Source organism: Homalodisca vitripennis, chromosome 7 (genome assembly GCF_021130785.1).
Source record: "Homalodisca vitripennis isolate AUS2020 chromosome 7, UT_GWSS_2.1, whole genome shotgun sequence".
Taxonomy (NCBI): Eukaryota; Metazoa; Arthropoda; class Insecta; order Hemiptera; family Cicadellidae; genus Homalodisca; species Homalodisca vitripennis.
Genome location: NC_060213.1, coordinates 127,983,912 through 127,996,558, shown reverse-complemented (window position 1 = coordinate 127,996,558; position 12,647 = coordinate 127,983,912). Strand labels below are relative to the sequence as shown.

General features: G+C 35.1%; 1 protein-coding gene across 10 annotated transcripts in view; it reads left to right on the top strand.

Moving 5' to 3' along the window:
- Positions 1-12,647, top strand: part of LOC124366301 (protein alan shepard) — a 167,627-nt gene that overhangs the window by 120,601 nt on the left and 34,379 nt on the right. The gene's annotated exons all lie outside the window — the stretch shown is intronic.

Genomic DNA, 12,647 nt, shown 5'->3' with positions numbered 1-12,647 from the left:
TTAGGCATACTTGAGTTTTGGAAATTCTGGTAATATTTTCGGGTGAACATCAAACAAAACTTAAGGTTGCGATAAAATAGTTGCATCACAATTGTACTTTCAGGGATTCGGAATGAATTATTTAGTGTTTCAAGTTGTACACGAAATTTTTACTGCATGTGGATGACGTCACAAATAATTAAAATCCAATGTTTTTGAATATTGGAACACAACAAACATGAGTAGGTAACTAACTCATTAGCAAAGCCGTGTCGAAGTCGCCTTCTCCTTACAAGTAAACGCAGTTGCAGGCCATGTGTGTAGTGCAACAACATTTCATCATATAAAACAAACAGGTGGTGCTTGTAATTTATGCTGTTTACACTTTCAGGTGTCACAGCAGCAGAGTTTAGAAAAAATTAAAACCACCAACTCAACACAAGAAAGAATAATACATTTATTTCTCTAAAAAAAAAAAAATACTTTTCAATAAACTAATTCAATAAAAATTATAAGAAATAGAATTAATATTGTAATTTACTATTTATTTTCAAGCCAAGAATTTAATTGTATAAGCAGTGTTCGACGCGGGGGTGAACAGGAAAATCTTAGATCTTATGTTAACGAAATGACCATTTCTAAAATATGACAAGAATTTTGGTAAACTAATTTACTCCTTGTTTTAAAGATTGTTATCGACGATGATTAGTTTGAAAGGTTAATAGGCTTTTGGACATTTGCCACCGTTATATGTTATAAAAAGTACATTACGTTTCAGGGATTTAAGTCTACCCTCTTCTTTAGATGTCCAAAACACTCTGTAAGCTAAAATGTGTCCATTGCCACATTTTTTAGTTTTTTTTTTTTGTGAATTTGTATTAGGCTTTTTGGACACCTGATGAAGAGGGTAGATTTCAATGCACGAAACGTAGTGTTTTACTTTTTGTAACATCCCTGAATAACATCCCCACACCCTGAACAACGTAACACTAAAAACTAATTAGGTATTATGTAGTTCAAGGCCTAACCTTAGTACTGCTGTTGGACATACATTTTTAAAGAATTTTTAGAAGAATACCAGTTATTTAAAACGAACACTGAGTACTTAACAGAGTTCTTTTAACTTGTTCAATAACTAACCGTTAGAAATTCATAATTTTAAAACGCAGATGTGTAAATTATAAGTTGCTGTGTTTGTTGGTTTACAATTATTAGGCCTATAATTTTAACCATATAGTTTAATAATTAATAGGTAATTTTGGACAGTTGCCATTGTTTTATGAGTATATTACAAATTGTTTTAACACGACGTTTCGAGAATTTAAATCTACCCTCTTCGTCAGGCGTAAAGAAATTACATAAACCTCTAGTTTAAACCAACAACGTATTGCGGTGGACTGCCACTGTAAATATGAAAAGAACAGAATCATACTTGACAGTTGATTAAAGTCAAGACAGGGGATATCAACCCAGGCGTTGTCCCTATCTCCTGTGCAGTGACAACGCCTGGGTCCATTTTCTGGGTTATTTTTTTATTGGCAGTTCGTTGAAACACGTTGTAAGCTTTAAGTACGTGTTTATGTACTATTTTATCTTAACACCTGAGCACTCTAAAGCATGCACTTAATAAAAACTAAACACAACACTAATTATTAAAACTGAACACCAGAATACATGTCACAGTAGGTCTGCATTCGTCGACCAACCACCTACGATCTACAGTTAGAGTTAGTGAAGTTGACACAAAACATGGTGGTTGTAATTCCTGACTTAAGCGTGTCACAACGCTCTGGCATGATTTATTTATTTTAACGTAGTTTGTAATTATGTGTTAGGTTAGTTATTTACCTAAAGAATAGATCAGATTGCCGATCTCGAAACGTAGTGTTACTGATTTTTGTTGTATCACTGAACGATGGCAAATGTCCGGAAAATCCTGTTTCCTTCTCAATCCTTCCATCGTCAAAAACAAACTTCAAACAAAGAAGTGATTTCTGTCATCGAAACGTAGCATTATACGTTTTCTAACATATAACAAAGGCAAATATCCTTTCAAAGCTTCCATCATCAGCAACAAACTTTAAACGAAGCATAAATAGTAATTATCACCATTTTATTATCCTGTCGTGTTGTAAAATGTTATGTTGCATTACAGCTTCTAAAATACGCCCTGCGTTTGCCTATGTAAATGTATTCTTTCACCATTTGGTGTATGACATTCTTGTAATTTTTGCCCCTTCCATGACAGAAATTTGGTTTCTCCGAAAGACACCTGTGCCCATCACCAATTACGTGGATTTTTCCTTCCGGCCCCGAGCCCGTCCAGGTCTCCTGGTATGAATTCCGCGTGTGATCACTATCGCAAGATTGCTACAAGTCACGAAGATCACACACAATGCAGCCTGGGCTGGGTGGCTAACTTGGTGACATCACAGGTGCATAGTTGAGTCACTCAAGGCTGGCCGAGTGAGGTCGGCCTTGCCTCACTGCCAGGACACCTGCAGGTGCACGCAGCTGTTACTCCCAGTACAACAATGCACGACGGTGTTTGTGCAAACACTGTTTCGGCCTTGTCCGAGCGTTCATTTGCCGGCTTTTCTTTGTTGGTGATCTTTCTTTCGTTTTCTCCCCGTCCACTGAGTGCGTTAGAAAGTCTAACCAAGAGCGTTTTCAGAGAAAGCGGAATTTGCCTGAAAAGTACACGAATTTCCGCACAATGGTTTACACCCAGCAAGGACCACTTCTGGCTGGTTTATACCTTCCAGTTGAATCTACCACTGGCCACAGCAACAACCGATGTGTCACTTAAATCTGGGCAACCTTACGGATGTCCAGGAGCGGCACATCACTGACCGCAAATGTGGAGGTTCTGGGGTGTAAGGGTAATTCGATAGGTCTAATCTACTGCGGAAGATGACTGTTGAAGTTGGTGGCGTTTGTTCCCGAAATATCAGAGATTCTTGGTAGCCTCAACATAAGGCTGTGCCACCCCCTGTCTGCTTTGACTGGAGAGGCTGGTTCAGAGCTGGCCTCCCGTTCTCCCAGGGGGGACATGACTGAGGTTAGTGTCCTAATTCTTGCTCATGGATCTCGACAGGAGGCGGTCCCTACCCCCTAACCTTAACCATCCTGAATATCCTGTCACTCCGGAAGCAGCGCTAAGGATGTTATAGGACTTAGTGCAAAGTCGACATGAGAAAGTAGGCTATATTTCAGTAGACTGCCCATTTTAAAGATCGAAATGTCCGTGGTTCAGAATCTCCATAAAACAATTGGACTCCCTATATTCCGTTGAATATCAATGAAACTACAAGTAACAACTATTTCTACCGCATTCACGCATTATACTTATTCTTTGAGGTGGGGGGAATTCGACATAAAAAAGTATATTTCAGCAGACTGTCTATTTTAAAGATCGAAATGTCCGTGGTTCAGACTCTCCATGAAACGATTGGAATCCCTATATTCCATTGAAATCAATGAGACAACTCTTTCTACCACATTCACTCATTATACTTATTCTTTATTCATATTCTCTCCTGAATACACCAGCTTCTCGTATTTACGATTTCAGGTGTTATTTATTTTTGAACCTATTATGAAATTAAAGTGAATTTTTTGTAAGCTATTACTAACCTTAATTTCAAACTGCAACAGTCAGAATATTTTGGACACTGGTTTGCTGAACAACGTTTTCAAATTGTTCACTAGTGGAAATTTAAATGTCAGTACGTACGCTCGAACTGGAAACTGTGTGGTACCTGAATTACCTTACCGCGTTAGCCAAACTTTAATTTTCTGTTGGCAATAAATTACGAAATGCGGTATTGCTAATAATCCTGCGGCTGAGGTGGTGTTATGGTTCGCTTTTAAAATCTTAGCGTGCTAACGAACATTCCGGCGGAGGGTTCCCCATTGAATGGCTCACCGCCAAAGTCCAGGGCCAATCTCGGTCGTGAATCTTGTCCCGCATAAGCGGAGTGACTTATTGTAATTGTCACGCAGCAGAACCAACGGCGGTGTAAAGGTGTTTCTGCGTAAACGTTACCGACTTCGTGATTTATATAAACCTCTCTTTGGTCAATAAAGTAACATTCTCATTGGGGTAGCTGGTGGAAATCTCGGGAAATTTAGTGTCGAAAATGCTCCGTACAACTTGGGGCCATGCGTATTCTTTGGTTGATGTAGGAACTTAAAAGGTTGGTTTTCACTTTTGACAACTGAAGGAAGGTAAAATAAAAGTTTAATAAATTCCTATATCCAGCCTGAATGGGGGCGCGCATTAAAATTGTGTCTTTATAGACCAATAACTATTTTACGTTCTTTAATATCAAAGTCGTTTTGCTGCAAGTGTTAATATTAAACGTGATATGAAAATTCTCAAAATAGTTGGCTTTATAGGTTATGTTATTGCAGTTTTCATAACGTCTAACAATTACTAAGCGTAAATGTAAATTTCCACTTGCGGAATTAAGCGTCACAATGCTGCCAATCGATTAATTTAAATACGAGTATATTCTGTTTTGCACGAGACGAACATCGTAGTCGATTATGAATAGTAACAATCGAAACATTGTTATCCAGTTGAAGCAGCGTCTTCAACAGCGGCAATTATCTATCACTCGACTAGTTAACTATGGGCGGTTTAACGACTCGTATGTCAAACCAAACGAGATAAACTGGGCTCCTACTTCGGCTTTCTGGTAACCTAACCTCAAAATACCAGAGCCGAAGCTCTGTTGCGGAGCAGCGACAGCGGACGGATGCCGGTGACGGAAAACATATGACGATCAGCTGTAGGACAAGTGACTCAGAACGCTCTCCTTCGGTTGGTCGCCTCTCCACCAATCACGAGCGCGTACGCCATGTTCCGGGTGTTGCTGTCATTAGTGCTTGTAGTTCTGCCGTAGCATCCTTGTATACTCCCCAGCACGATGGTGTCGAACTATAGAAGAGTGAGAAGAAAGGTCAGTTTTTTGTTTGGTATTTTTTTTTTTATTCCAACGCTTTCGCGGAAACGAAATTTATTAATATTCACTTCCGTACAGCTATTGTGATTATTTCGCTTTTTCCATCGGTTATAGTAAATTTTGTGCAAGTTTTTTCCTTGTTTACATTGCAAGTTTCTGTAAATTCCTGCAATAGTTTGCATGTTTTTCTGTAAAATAATTGTTCTCACATTTTTTAAATGTAGGAAATACATTGCTCAAACATTCTTCACTGTGTTGAACCCGGAATCAGTGTATTATGTTGATAAAGAATCAGTATTCAGAGTAAATGTATTATTAATTTAATTAAACCGGAACTAAATTTAAAGTACCATATTTGGCCCGTTGCTGTAATTTTTTGGTGTACTACATGACTACAATATTACCAAATAATATGTTTAATATTCATGATAATGCATTTGTTTTGGTTTTATCAGTTTAAAAACGCTTTAAAAGTGTATTTATAGCACTGCGACATTTCGAAATTCGAAGAGAGTAATAAGTTAATTTTTGTTTTAATAAATACTTTGACCAAAACAGAAACAATTCTCAATAAATGTGTTGACAATTCACAACCACATATACAGAGGAATATTGTTCAGCTACTATAATGTGAAAGATTCTGTACAATTTGGTTGCTCTATCTTTTGATTTACCGCTATCAGTCTGTTGGTCACCACACAGCAGTCAGAGCTGTATAAGGCAGGCCGTTGTTTTGTTGTGTCAGTCAGTGTAGTGTAGTGTTGCAGTGTTGCGGGAACAGTCAGAGTCTGATGACCGTGAGTCACTGGCCCAGTTAGTCATTCTGTACACTACAGTCTCTCTGTGCTTAGTCAGACCACCAAACTTAATCCTTCTTATCTTATGTGGAGTGCACTCGGTCTTCATTGTTTCTCACCAGTTTATTTCTCTCTTATAACAGATTCGTTAATAATGTTTTGGGGTTTTTTTTTTACAGGACACATTTTCTTGTTAGGTATTGGCGACGGCGACAATGTTTCTTTGCCTGTGCCTTATGCCCCCCTTTAAGTAGTGGTGGATCTAAGGGGAGGCCATGGGGGGCCATGGCTCCTATATTTGGAAAAAGATCTTTGTATGGAAAAAATAAAACAATCACCCTTTTATTGTAATCATGAAAAATAAAGTTAGATTTTTGTTGTACTATCTACATGGGAAATCACCTGTTACAGTAAAATATCACGATAACTAAAACCAAGGTTGCCCTAGATCAGTACTATCTTTTGCTGATTTGTCATTTCCTATAGAATCAATTACATATATATAATATAAAAATTGTGTATAAAACAATGTATAAAAAATATGGCACACATGTATAAAACAATATTGTATTATATCTTGTAGCATAATTATTTTACAATACAAGTAAAAAAATTGATCTTGACATAGGCAGTGAAGGTTGCTAGGCCTGAGAAAGTAAAAAATATATGAATCATCGTTATAATATATGGCATGTTTGGGTTTTAGTAATTATAAATCAGAGTGAACTATATTTTTTACTCATCATCAGCTCACAGGAAGCTGTTGACAGTTCTTAAAAGTGAAAACAACGGTATTTATTTGTCACCATGTTATTTTTATACATTCTGCATATACAAGCTATTTAACATATTAAAAAAACTAATTCTGAGAGTAGAAGGTGTATTAGGAAGGAGTCGTTAAATTCGGCACCTCAGATTACATTACTTTTGATTTCGAAGTACCAAAACAAAACACCAAAATACTAAACTTTATTGTTTTTTACACCTTGGCATCCTCTTCTTTGAGGAGATTTACATCACCTAAGGAATTTTTTTCTGAATAATGAATAACATTTAATAACCTCGCATATCCTCCAAAATGAGAAAGAGGTGTCACTCAAATATTTTAAATTAAATAGTCTATTCACTCACACCTCAAATTAAAGGTCTTGGTGTGAAGGTGGGAAGGAGTCAATTTACAGATCTCTAATTGTCTAATGAAAAGCAATGGTTTACTGTTTAAACAAATCATACAAATCACTTTTTTGTGTACACCAAAATAATACTCATTGAGTCATGTAAATATTCACTCAGGGAAATATCTTCATTTGAACTTGTTAAAAAAAGTAAATGAAGGATGGGTTTTTGGTGTATGAAATATGTTGTTCAACAACTGTCAATACTGTACAGGTAACACATGTTGTTAGCAAATTTTACATTAAATTTATTATTTGGAAATGGAAATACTGTACTCTGTATTTTGTTAAGATGTTGAAACAAAAGTAACATATTTTTTATTATAATAACATAATAAATGATTTTGTCTTGTGGCATAATCAAATAAGTAAAAAAAATTCTTTGAACAAAAATACATTTAAAACATGAGTGAAAATTGAACTAATGCGAGACAACATATAAAACAAGGCAATTTCCCAAGTTACTAATGCTTAATGATAAATAAAGTTATCTTGTTTAAGTTAAAATATAGAATGGAGAGCGTTTTTGTAACTATTTACTGCGTTCTCCTTGTATTTAAAACAAGAAAATATTTTGGATTGAGATGATCGAAAAAAATTAATTTTCATTTTTATGCGTGAAATATCTTTGTATTTATTATCCTCTATTTAAATTCTGTAGTTTTGATACTATTTATACTTGGCACACCATTGTACAATCACCTCGTTTTTTAAATTCCGCAACTTGGAGCTGGAATCTGTAATAGTTAAAACATTTAAAATCAAGGAATAAAACAAATGTTACGTTAACTGGAAAGTGTGTAATGCAGATGCAGAAACTGTTACGTTAATTAGTAACTAGTAAGGAAATTGTTACATTAACTGTAAAGTGAGTAATGCAGAAATGCAGAAACTGTTACTCGTCTCCAGAGGTTTATAAGTGACAGTTTACCACAGTCAGCATTTAATTATTAGTAACAAGACTACAACATGCTTTTGCCCCATCATGCACTAGCCATTAATCTGCAACATACCACACTCAGTGTTTTTATTATGCAGTAATATACAGTACGTAGTAAGCAGTGCATTAGTGTTGTCAGATGAAATTTTAAGTTAAGGTGCAATTTTTGAAATCCCTTTAAAATCGTTGCCATCACACTATTAAATTTGGGTAATGAAAAGAGCCACATTGGTGGCTAAATATAACCCTTCAATTACAAGATACTGAACGGCCTGTTGGTTATTATCAGCTGAGGAGAACACTGTACGACTGTGAACGTCAGCTCTCTCAAGGTAAACAGAGTCATCAACGCTACTTGTTTATTGCAGCTCCTAACATAAATCTAACCATTTGGGTTTACCAGCCGTGGCTACGATGGACGTCAAACAATAGCCAGTATGTAGTCTTGTTATTTATTAATTTCTCTTGTTCTATTGTGCGAGAGTGGTTCGTTTCAAGTGACAGAAGATCAGAATTACAGTTAATATTTGTGTGTTTCACTAAACGGCTGCTAAAACAATGTTAGAAACGAACAGTTGTGTAGAGGTAAGTTGTCTAGTGCGATACATTGGGGTAGTCCATACTTAAAAATAGCTTTAATGTGTATAATCTAAAGATCCTTAGATTGATTTTAATTTTCTTATTGAAAAGTGTGAACATAGAAGTAACCCTTAGGTATGGTCAACGTAACGTACGTACATTTTAACCAAATACCATTTATTTTGTAGATTAGTAAAAATGCTGTACTGTCAAATCAATTTGTAGAAGATTGTGGATTGTTTAGGTCCAAAAAATATTAAACGTTAAATTTTGCAGTACGTATTTGGATATTCAATTACTTTTGGATGCGTTTATTTTGTTAAATCACTTTGTTAATTTGGTTACTATCTATGCTTACCTGCATGCTTACACTATTGCACATTTTCACGAAAACCTCTAGTTTGGTGTTTAGCATTACCAAAACGGATATTTCCACAAAATATGGAAATTCATTTTTTTTTCATCATCTCAATTCAAAACATTTTTCTTGTTTTAAATACTAAGAGGATGAAGTAAAATAGTTACGAGAGCTCTCTATATTCTATATTTTTACTTCAACAAGATAACTTTATCAATTTATCATTGTGCATTAGTAATTTGGGAAACTTCCTTGTTTTGTTTGTTTCCAACTGTTTTAACTTCCACTTGTGTAGCAGCAGCAAAAGCCATATAAAACATTACCTCTGTTATATAATAAACTGCTAGCAGTTACTTTAGTGAAACAACAAGTTGTCTCTTTGGAAGAAAATGTTGGCACTTGGAAAGGAAAGGTGCATTTATGTAATGATGAATAGCAAAAACTTGATTGGCAGTAGGCTGACTGGTGAGTCATGCAGAGATACTTACACTTGTATGAAGATTTCACATGAGTACTAAGTACATTCCAACATCAATTATCTCATCTTTAAGTTATGTATTAATTACTGTACATTATACTTATTTCAATTAATTGGACAAGAAAAGAGACATAATCCAAGCAGTCGCTATGATAAAGTATAAACACAAGACCAATTAGTATCAGCCACCTTGAAAAAATTGAAGTAAATCTAACCTACAATTGTACATAAGATAACTGATATCATATTGATAACATATCTCAACTTCCAGCATTCTGTGTTTTGTGTGCGTAGTTCATGATCACAAAATGTGCAGGCCTATAGCTTTAATTGTTGTAATGTAGCATTTTAATGTGTGTACAAATTAAATTAGACATTTCAATTATTAAATTTCTTTTCTGTAAAATATATGAGTTATGAAGTGAATTTTATTTTGTAAGACGCATTTTGAATATTATTTTATAACACGTTTGTATTTCCCTGTTATTGTTTTACATTATGCTTCAAAAATGTGTGTCATATTCAAGCTGACAATTATTTTGTACCAATTGGACCTTTTCAATATGTTTTTAGGTTGATTTAATAGAAAAATGCAAATTTAGATTTCCCCATACACAAAGCACGCCTGTTTAAAAGTTATACACACTTTTGTTGTTTGTAATTCTTGTTTCTTTTTCTAAACAGCTTTTTAAGTCCTAACAAAGTGCCTAAACAAAACACTTTATAAACACATCTCTACAACTTGTAGTTTCGTCGATTTACATGTGTATCTTTTAACCTGTACGAAAAACATTTTCCACTCTTTAATTTTGTATTGACAGCTATAACTTGTCTAGATACATGTACGAGTATGTAAAGAATACACAATGTTTGGCACCTAATTTGTTAGAATCAGATTAAAATTAACTGACAATTGGATGTACCTACTGTCCTTATTGGCTTTTGAGATAGGTACAGCTATTGTTTGTGGGTAAGATAACCGTGTTTTTACAAAGAGATGCAGACCAGATTTGATTGTGATTGTACTTGTCTTGGTTGTTTTCATTACCATGGCACAAGGTGTATTCATTCAAAGTGTTCATCTCATAGAACTAAAATTGAAAGTACTTCAGAAACGAAGTTGTCACTGTAAAAAACTATTTGCTCTTAAATATTTCTTGATATTTCCTAAGTTTTTTTAAAGCTGGTGACTATTTCAAAAGTGTTAGGTATGTATGGGTTGTATTTTAACTATAACAACATTTTTGTTCTTGTAAGTTTGCTGGTATCTGGAGAAATTGTATGATGTTAATCGTATAACATATTTACAATATTAGTGAAATTGATAATGTATTGGAACTGATTTCCGCAGAGCGGTGTGTCTGTTATATCTATATAATTAAGTTCAAAAGTTCGTAATCCATGTCCTTTCAAAACGATTACTGTTTAGGTTAGTGCAAAATTTCTTGCTTGGCTCTTAAACATTGGAGGGAAAAAATAAAGAGTATTTTAGAACTATTAATGCTTTGTGTGCTACGGCATCACCAAATGACATGATGGGTTTACTCATTATAAAAGAGATGCTTCATATTTAACTTATAGTATAGTACAAAGTGAAAAAAGGTCGCAATGAATTTGGGCAGTGAAATATTTGCTCATTAAATATGGTTTAATTTATTCTTTCACTGACCAATCACAGTGAGCAATTGTTAGTCTTGGTGTCTGGTACTGGACAATGAGCCCTGATACATTATACACTTGAGTGTCCCCCCCTCCCCCCAACCATTCACCCACCCTTAGGATCTCAATTGGGAGTGAATCTTCTGTGATTGGGCCTTTACATTTAACTCCTTGTGAGTGATTCATAGACGGGGGTTGTCATCGTTACATTATCCTCTAGAATTTGTACCTTGTACCGTCAATAATAAAACTAGTATTATGATATGTTCCGTGTTGTTACAAGTTCAGTGTTTGCTGAAGAATATGTTATTAAATAAGTCTTGAAAGATCTTGCAGTATTTTGTGACTCAAACGAAGTTTTTATAAAATTATTTATTATTCCAAGATTAAAGAATACTTGAAATATTCTACCAGAAAGAAAAACATGCCAGTATCACTCAAGTCACACAGTATAGTATTTCTCTGTACTGTGATATCTTTGTTTGTATCATGAATGTTTTTACAGCTCCTATGTGTATGTATTTAATTGGTTTTTCTGCCCTGGCATATAAGTTAAGATTATATTTATATCGCACCTATATCAGTACTATCCGCCTTGTAACGTAGAATCCCCTCTTAGTCTGTTAAATAAGATCCTCGTACAGGGTAGTGGTCCATCATAAGATCCTCGTACAGGGCAGTAGCCCATCATAAGATCCTCGTACAGGGTAGTGGTCCATCATAAGATCCTCGTACAGGGCAGTAGCCCATCATAAGATCCTCGTACAGGGCAGTGGCCCATCATAAGATCCTCGTACAGGGCAGTGGCCCATCATAAGATACTCGTACAGGGCAGTGGCCCATCATAAGATCCTTGTACAGGGCAGTGACCCATGAGGACTGGGAAACAAAGGTTTCCTAAAAAGATAGATGGTGTTATTAGAAACCATTCGGGTAGTAAAAGAAATTTTTTAAGAGATTAAGAATTATTTCTTGTTCTTTACTGTAGTTGCTGTTCCCTTAACATTAAATACAGGTGGAAAGTTGATAATCTCAATGAACACGAATAGATGACTCTAAAAACAACAAATTTTACAATTACAATGTTCACAATACCTTATAACAGGTAGAATCTAATCATCAATTGAGAAAGCTGCCAAAATGTGATTAGAAAAGCTTCTTAACCCCTTCACGGTTATTGACATAATATTATGGATTGTTATATAGTTAATGTTTTATTCTGCTGCTTGCTGAAATATTGCGCAAGAAGCATTTCTATGAAATCCGTGTGTTGTACTAGTAATTCTGGCATTTTCTACTAGATTTCAGCTCTTCCTTGGTCCTCTGCCATGAGTGTTTGCGCGTTGATGAGTTCGCTGTAGCAGCATGGTGCAGACAGTTACTATATCTTGTTGTTTGTCACCTCTCCTGGAGTATTTTATGGTTTTATTTCTGGTGTTTACTGTACAATGAACATCTGACACACAAATGACGATTGGCTTAGTGGACAATTTATAGGAAATCACAATTTGGAAAAAAGAGTCTAGAAATAACTTGCTTGAAAAAGTATATATCTAACTCTAAAAACTTGTCTATGTAAAAAAAGAAAGAAAGAAATTCAGCAAAATAACAAAATTTGAGGTACAAAAATTAAACCGTTAAGGGGTTAAGACATGGACAATAATTGGTTCATCAATGAGTTTCAAAAGAATTTGTGAAGTCTTTCACATGTC